We start from the raw sequence: 8055 nt of genomic DNA, 5'->3' as shown, positions 1-8055 counted from the left end.
GGTAGTGGTGAAAGTGGAGGATCTAATGGTGCCCTCGCAGAGATGTAGCACAGAATAGGATCTGTAAGCATGAAATACTAAATCCTGTTTAATTAAACACCAAGTTTGCTTAAACCAGTCTAATTGAATATGAACTGGCTTTTGACTAAATAGCCTAACTTATGAGACCCACCCGCTACACATTTGTCTCCATTCCCATACTCAGGTTGCCACGATGACTGCCACTGTGAACTGTTGTTTACCGTCTTCAATTCACATTTAATTAGCCCTCTGGTACAAATCGTGTCCCCTACTGCTATGAGTCATGCAGCTAGATGGTATATACGTTTTCAATGGTTTTCTCATGTTGCTACTGTCTAAAATTTGAGATGGTGTTAAAAACGTGATTCTGTTAGCCCCCTTTGACAAATCCTGCCGTTCTTAATTGTCCTATGCTTATATTTAAAAAAAACATTGATCATCCTGTATTGGTCCAGCCACTATCACACAGATGTCAAGCAACAATGTGCTGGACAAGCATCAAATCATTGGGATCAATTTAAAGCAAAGATTGATAGGATATTGAGTAATAAGGGCATCAAAGGTTACAGGGAGAAACATAGAAAATAGGTGCAGGAGTAGGCCATTCGGCCCTTCGAGCCTGCACCGCCATTCAATATGCAAGGCAAGGCAAGGCAACTTTATTTATATAGCACATTTCATACACGAGGCAGACTCAAAGCTTCACATAAAAACATGTCATACAATAAAATGAAATAAAATAGAAGAATTAAAAGAAAAGAAAAGCAAAATTTAAAAAAAATTAAATTAATTAACTCAGTATCCTGTACCTGCCTTCTCTCCATACCCCCGATCCCTTTAGCCACAAGGGACACATCTAACTCCCTCTTAAATATAGCCAATGAACTGGCCTCAACTACCTCTGTGGCAGAGTTCCAGAGATTCACCACTCTCTGTGTGAAAAATGTTTTTCTCATCTCGGTCCTAAAGGATTTCCCCATTATCCTTAAACTGTGACCCCTTGTCCTGGACTTCCCCCAACATCGGGAACAGTCTTCCTGCATCTAGTCTGCCCAACCCCTTAAGAATTTTGTAAGTTTCTATAAGATCCCCCCTCAATCTTCCAAATTCTAGCGAGTACAAGCCAAGTCTATCCAGTCTTTCTTCATATGAAAGTCCTGACATCCCAGGAATCAGTCTGGTGAACCTTCTCTGTACTCCCTCTATGGCAAGAATGTCTTTCCTCAGGTTTGGAGACCAAAACTGTACACAATACTCCAGGTGTGGTCTCACCAATACCCTGTACAACTGCAGTAGAACCTCCCTGCTCCTATACTCAAATACTTTTGCTATGAAGAAAGCAGGAGAATGGAGCCGAGAGGGAAAAATAGACCAGCCATGATCAAATGGCAGAGCGGACTTGATGGGACAAATGGCATTCAATATGTCTTACACCTCCTAGCCATTTTCCAACTCCTTCATAATCACCAACAAGATACCAGAATTGAGATTACAGTGCAAGATAATTAGGAAAGAGTAACCTATGATACCCTCAACATTAACCCAAGATCCCCGAGGACACATTGCATTGTGTCAAACAGACAAGGAAACCAGCTGATTACCACTTGCAGAACTCCATGTTAACTACCAATCAGACAAAGCTCTGTGCTCACCTATCCTGGAGGATCAACTGCCAGATCAGACGTGAAAAACTGCTAGACTTGTTAAGGTGCCTGACAGAACCTAGGTTTCAAACCATTCCAAACTCTGAAACTCCTGGCAACTGTCCACTCCCTGGAGTTCTGCACTGTTCAACTATGAAGGTGTCTTATGCCAATTGAAACATTTCCCACATGCTCAAGGATCCTGCCATTTACTGTATACTTTCCTTTCATTTCCCCTTCCAAAATGTGCCACCTCACACTTGTCCAGATGCACCACTATGTGTGTATATACATACACACACACACACACGCACGCTGACTTATACAAAAGACACAAAATGCTGGTATATATCACAAACAATGGTCACAGCGCTAATCCGCGCAGAACATCTCCAATCACAGACTTCCTTTTGAAGTAACAGCTATGCTCTTCCTACCATGGCGAAAGCCAACTTGGAAATCCTTGGAAACACAAGGAATTGCAGATGCTGGAATCTTGAGTAAATCACAAAGTAATGGAGTAAACTCGGGTGTTTAAGAAAGAACTGCAGCTGCTGGAAAAATCGAAGGTAGACAAAAATGCTGGAGAAACTCAGTGGGTGAGGCAGCATCTATGGAGCGAAGGATTAGGTGACGTTTCGGGTCGAGTAGCAAAGGAATAGGTGACGTAAACTAGGCTGGTCTCTGGAGAGGTTAGGTGAAGTTTTGGGGTGGACCTTTTCTTCCATTTCCATGGATACGTGCCTTAATCATCTAGATCAGCCCACCATGGGATACCTTGTCAAAAGCTTTACTAATGTGTATCACATCCACAGCCCACTCGTCAATCTTCCTTCATCTCTACGGAAAGCTCAGTTTTGTAAGGCAAGACCTCCCCTACACTGGGCCATGCTGATCATTCTTAATGAGTGTAGACAAAAGTGCTGGAGAAGCTCAGCGGGTGAGGCAGCATCTATGGAGCGAAGGAAATAGGCAACGTTTCGGGCCGAAACCCTTCTTCAGACGTAATGAGTGGATACATTTCCAGGTGGGAGTATTTCCTATCCCTAAAAATCCTTTTGAACAGCGTTCTTACCATTGATATTCAGCTCTCAGGCCTACACTTTCCTCGTTTGTCTCTACTGCCCTTTTTAAATAGAGGAACAATGTTGATTTTTCTCTAGTCCTCTGTGACCTTGCCTGTGGCTAAAGAGGACATAAAGATCTTTGTCAAGTGCCAATCAATACCCTCTTACTTCTCTCAATAACTTGAGATACCATCAGGCCCTGAAGTCTTATTCATCTTAACGCAGAGAGATTCACACAGGATGTTATCTGGACTTGCACGCTCGAGTTATACAGAGACACTGGACAGGCTGCAATTTTTTTCTGTGGGATTAAAAGGTGATGATGACCTTATTGAAGTAGAAAAAATCGTGAGGGGCATGGATAAAGTAAATGCTCAATCTTTTTCCTCAGAGCGGAGGATTCTAAAATTATAGGGCACAGCGTTATGAAGAGAAGTCAGAGATTTTAAGAGGGACCTCAGGGACAATTTTTTTTTAATGAGGAAGTCCACATAGCTTCAGTCTATCCCCAATTTAGCAGTCCAGTCTTACTTTTATTCATAACTGTCTAAAACATATGGAGTTATGAACACTGTTCCCAAAATACTCTCCCACTGATTTTCTCTGATCAACTGGTCAGGCTCATTTATCAAAGCAAAGTCTGGTACAGCCTCTTTCCTAGTTGAGTTATCTACATTGCACCAAGAAACTCTCGCAGACACACCCGTTCCCTCATTTCCAATGCAGGTATAAAATGCCTCAGGATTCTATTAAAAATCTCCCTCGTACACCTAACAAATTCAGCCCTATCTAAGCCTATGGCACTAAGGAGTCAGTAAAGTCACCCACTACAACTACCCTGTTATTTTTATCTGCCAGTATATCTGCTCCTCTCCTGCTGGTCTTGGTCAGCAGTACCAAGACCTAGAATACACAATGCACAATGGTCAGCTTTGGCCAAATACCTCAACTCTGGTCAAGAAGGCTCACCGGCGTCTCTTCTTCCTGAGGAGACTGAAGAAGGTCCATCTGTCTCCTCAGATCCTGGTGAACTTCTACCGCTGCACCATCGAGAGCATCCTTACCAACTGTATCACAGTATGGTATGGCAACTGCTCTGTCTCCGACCGGAAAGCACTGCAGAGGGTGGTGAAAATTGCCCAACGCATCACCGGTTCCTCGCTCCCCTCCATTGAGTCTGTCCAAAGCAAGCGTTGTCTGCGGAGGGCGCTCAGCATCGCCAAAGACTGCTCTCACCCCAACCATGAACTGTTTACCCTCCTACCATCTGGGAAGCGCTACAGGTCTCTCCGTTGCCAGACCAGCAGGTCCAGGAACAGCTTCTTCCCTGCGGCTGTCACACTACTCAACAATGTACCTCGGTGACTGACAATCACCCCCCCCCCCCGGACACTCCTCCCACAAGAAAAATACTATGACTGTATGCATGTAAATAGATTTATTTATTGAAATCATATTCTATGTCGCTCTTCCAGGGAGATGCTAACTGCATTTTGTTGTCTCTGTACTGTACACTGACAATGACAATTAAAGTTGAATCTGATCTGAATCTGATCTAAGTAGTCAACTCCTAAATCTCTAGATGTTCAGATTCTAGAGATAGTGCCTGACCCACTGAGTTACTCCAGCTTCGTCATAATTTGAAACAGAGCTAGTTTTAAAAACTATTTAGTTTAAAAATGGAGAAGACCGTAAAGAGGGGAGGAGAGAAGAAACCCACCAGGGTTAAAACAAAATCCATCATTTCAAAGCACCAAAGTCAGAACTGGTAAGAAAGCAACTTGCCCACAGCGGATATCTACTGACATGCAGATATAAATACACTTTCTGAATAGTGTCTAAGATATATAACATAGAAATAGGCACTTCGGCCCACCATGTCCATGCTGACCAAGTTGGCATTCTGGGCTAGTCCCATTTGGTCCACAGGTCTCTCAACCCTTACCATCTATATCTGATTGTCTTTTAAAAGTCGCAATTATATCCGCTTCATTTGTTTCCTCTGGCGACTCGTGCCACATACTGACTATTTGATGACAATCGACTGAGTTTCCGCTTTTAACAGAATATAGCACATTTAAGTTGGCGCCTGAAATTGATATATTTTGAATAAATATTTTATTATGTGTAAAGACTAATGGTAAGATTAAACGAGAACTTACCAGTTTAAGTTTGATCTTTATTTTATGAGGAGTTACGATGAGGGATTACGTGAAGAGCCTGTCAGCCCGCATGCGCGTCAATCTTCAAAGCAGCGGTATGGAGTCACAGACAACAAACATTGACCTGAGAATAATAAGATTCGAGAAACTAGAACTACCAGCTGATTTTTATGAGGAGGGGTTGGGAGCGGAGGGCACGTAATCCCTCATCGTAACTCCGCATAAAATAAAGATCAAACTTCAAACTGGTAAGTTCTCGTTTAATCTAACTATTTTACTTCAGAGTCACGTGAGTGATTACATGAAGATTTTAAAGCTCCGTGACTCCATGCCGTGGAACGAATCTATGCATCACACACTGTATAGCTGACCAATGAAGAGTGGACAAAAACTGTTCAGTCATGACATAAATTAACAAATTGACAATTTAATGTACAAAAGAAAAAACGACAATAATAGTCACCTCTCTACCCGAGAGGGACTATGAACCCGAACTGAGTTCGCAAACACGCTCGGTCTGGCTAAGGGTTTGTTATAGAACTCTGAAACGTGCGTGCTGAGGACCAGCCAATAAAATCTTGTCTAGCGGGACGTCCATGACCCTCGCTGCGGACGTAGCTGCAGCCCTGGTGGAATGAGATTTAAACATTTCAGTATCAACCCCAGCATCTGCCAGAACCTGTTTCAGCCACCTGGAAATGGTCTGAACTGAGACCCTCTTATGCGGTTTCTTGTGGTTGACCAATAATGCTAACTCAGACCCCCTAAGTCCCTTGGTGACCTTGATGTATTGCTGGAGGTGAGCAACTACACATATTTTGGGATCCAAAGGGTATGCATGAGCTGTAATTTAAGACCCGAGGTACCTGGTCTACTCTGTTTGATAGGGTCGTACACAAAAAAGGTGATACCACTGGCAGAGGTGAGCATCCTGTCCAGATGTAGCTTCTGCAATGACTGGTCCTGTTGAGCTGACACTAAAGCCATGAGCATGGCCACCTTGTGCGTAAGCCGGAGTAGAGACAGGGATGCTGCTGGAGACCATGAGCGAAGTAGAGTTAGGACCACCCCTACATCCCAAACTTCAGTGTATCTGGGCCTAGGAGGGTTTGAATTGAAGACTCCCCTCATGAACCTTGATACTAAAGGGTGAGACCCCACAGACTGGTGTTCTGAACTCGGCAGCAAATATGACGACAGCGCACTTCTGGCAGAATTTAGAGCACCGTGGCTAAATTTCTCATCGAAATGCAATTTCGTGAGGAACTATAAAACATCCGTAATGTGTGCTGCATCATACGAGATATCTGACTGCGCACAGAACACTTCCCATTTCCTTATGTATGAGGCATATTGTTTTTGGGTACTGTTTCTCCAGGCTGCAGTTAGCACATCCACCGTACGATCAGCTAGTCCCAGTCCGAGGAAAGGTCTTCTCAAAACCTGCAAATCAATAAGTTCAGGCGATCATGCAGAGGATGTACTTCACCAGAAATGGTATTAGTTAGCAGAGACCTGCTTTTGGGAACCGTCATGACAGGTTCTACAACCATGTCCAGGATGAGAGGATACCATGGCTGAGTGGGCCAGTCACGGACTACCAGAATGCCGGAGGCAGATTCCTGCTGAATTTTTTTGCAGACATTGACCGACAAGGCAGAATGGGGGGAATGCATAGAAATTCCACCCCAATATAGTGAGAACGCGTCTACCGCTACTGCCCCTGGGTCTGGTTCCCATGCAACATACTTCGGTAACTGATGATTCAATCTTGAAGCGAACAAATCCATATCTGGTGTTCCATACCCTAAACACTCTATGATTCAACACCCATTCTGTGTTGTCATTGAATTTACGTGCTCTGGTGTTCGCCACCATGTTGAACCTACCTGGGAGGTAGGTAGCTGAAACCCAATTTCAAATGATGCACCAGTGCCAAATGAGGTTAGCCAATTTAATACAGGATACGGACTTGATTCCACCCATGTGATTTATGTATGCCACCGCTGTGGTGTTATCTATCTGTAATTGAACATGCAGATGGTGCATATGCCCACAATAAGCCTTCAGACCATAGAGGGCTGCGAGCAACTCCAAATAGTTAACACCGTGCACCTGCAGAAAAGAGAGCTCATGCACATTCCATCTGCCACTGCAGCTAGAAACGGTGTCAGTGGCACCCCATCCCAGAACACTGGCATCAGTCTGTAAAACAACAGAAGCAAACTCAATTTGGAACCCGTCTATACTGCGCAGTATGAACAAGTCAGAAGTTATCCACCTCCACTCATGCAAAAAGAAACATAACCTACCACCAACATGCGATAGACCCACACCCCGTATGTTACATAGTGAACCAGACCCACATACCTCCACGGTTGTTGGTGGATTCTGGATGTTTATTTCCTTCCCCGATGTTTGGGGATTTCAGGTGCTGGAGTGCGCCAGCTGTGCATCTTGGATGTCGGCCGGTTTGGGCCATGTCCTAAAAAATACCTCCGGCCGGTTATTTCGGTCCTCGAGCTGGAGGTGGTTCCCGCAGACAGTCTAGTGCTGGTCGAGGCATAGGGGTGCTGGCGTCGAAACAACGACTGTCTGCTTGCTGGTGGAGCCCGAAGTAGCCCTACAGCCTTCGACTCGTCGTCCAGGTCTTTCACCTGCCTGGACAGGTCTTCTCCAAACAGTAAATTGGGCGGCTGCACATTATAGGACTCGCATAACCCCGCAAGCTTGGGGTTGAGAACAGGACGAATGGCATTCTTGCGAAAGCAATTAATTTCAAATTGTGCATTGCACAACAATGCCATTGCGTCCTGTTGAGCCTCAGATAATGCACAGCCGTCCACAGACCTGGCGAATGCCGTCAACCCCGATGCCAGCAGATTCAGGCTTCTCTGTATTTTGACCTCTTGGGTCTTAATGCCACCACCAATGTATCTCCAGTTGGAACTATTCACCGTCGGTACCTTGTGGGAGGCGCAGTTGTTGGGCGCGTGGTACCTCATGGCTGTCTCCATAATCACCTGCTCTTGAAGCTGGTGGAAAGCAAGGTAATTAATGCTGGCCGCCAGCTCTTCGTCCAGCGGCTCCCCAACCAGCGATGGCATTGCGAACTTGGAGACCATGATTGGCACCTCTGCTTCTCGCGGGTCCCGTATCAAA

Source organism: Leucoraja erinacea, chromosome 2 (genome assembly GCF_028641065.1).
Source record: "Leucoraja erinacea ecotype New England chromosome 2, Leri_hhj_1, whole genome shotgun sequence".
Lineage (NCBI taxonomy): Eukaryota > Metazoa > Chordata > Chondrichthyes > Rajiformes > Rajidae > Leucoraja > Leucoraja erinaceus.
The sequence above is the reverse complement of the archived record's forward strand: the minus strand, read 5'-3'. Positions refer to the sequence as shown.